General features: G+C 47.4%; 1 non-coding gene across 1 annotated transcript; it reads left to right on the top strand.

The window, feature by feature from the left end:
• The first annotated feature begins 293 nt into the window (after window positions 1–293).
• LOC148509404 (U6 spliceosomal RNA) lies at window positions 294–401 on the top strand. The gene has a single exon (XR_015869445.1). It is a non-coding gene; the product is annotated as a U6 spliceosomal RNA (small nuclear RNA).
• Window positions 402–859: the final 458 nt, after the last annotated feature.

Below are 859 nucleotides of genomic sequence, written 5' to 3'. Positions count from 1 at the left end.
TGCTGTAGAGCATTTGTTCTTAGCTCACCGAACTACTCTCTCTACCTGACTGGTCGGGTTGCCGTGAGATGGAAAAGGTCAGTGAATAGCGTCTAGAGGGCTTCTGGTTGCTCACAGGTAAGCGGTACCTCACTAATGCCTCGGAAGATGCTCCCTTTTCATGCAACCCAACATTACAAGTCTCCCTTCCGCACCCTAGCTGCAGTACTAGCAGCCATCCGCTCTTGTAATCAGTGGCTCTACTACACCTTAGAGTTTTCCTGGCGTGTGGGTGCGTAGTTCCAACATTGAGAGTGCTCGCTTTGGCAGCACATATACTAAAAATTGGAACGTTACATAGAAGATTAACATAGCCCCTGCACTAAGTTGACATGCAAATTCGTGAAGCGTTCCAGATGAATTGTCACTTTATTTTACTAAAATCTGTTGGGGTTATCAAGGACTGTAGCACATCTATGGGTTAAGGCACATATTTAGATTAAAGTGTGACAGTCATTATGTTCTGCGCAGGGAGCCCGATTCCTATTCAGTTTCTGTGGATATTTTCATCTGACAGGTACCTGATGGGTACCTTTATGGTTGTCCTAGTTCTCTAGCCTTGCTGTATGGGATGCTTCCCTATATTGGTAGCTCTCCCTGGGTGGCTGTTGCATCCGTGCTCTTTAACTGGCAGGGTATCCGGGTTGTTTTCATACTATGTTCGGGCCAGCAGTTTGTACTGTCTACACACTTCCATCATGTTGTCTGTTGGTTGGGGTCGTTGCTGTGGATTTCTTTCAGGCAGGCACAGGGCGTGTGTCATATAGTCCCCACCCGGAGTGCCTCATACATGAGTGTAGTTCCCGCCCCAAGCGGTTTT

The sequence above is a fragment of the Taudactylus pleione genome, unplaced genomic scaffold (genome assembly GCF_031769625.1).
Source record: "Taudactylus pleione unplaced genomic scaffold, aTauple2 ptg000327l, whole genome shotgun sequence".
Lineage (NCBI taxonomy): Eukaryota > Metazoa > Chordata > Amphibia > Anura > Myobatrachidae > Taudactylus > Taudactylus pleione.
The sequence above is the reverse complement of the archived record's forward strand: the minus strand, read 5'-3'. Positions and strand labels throughout refer to the sequence as shown.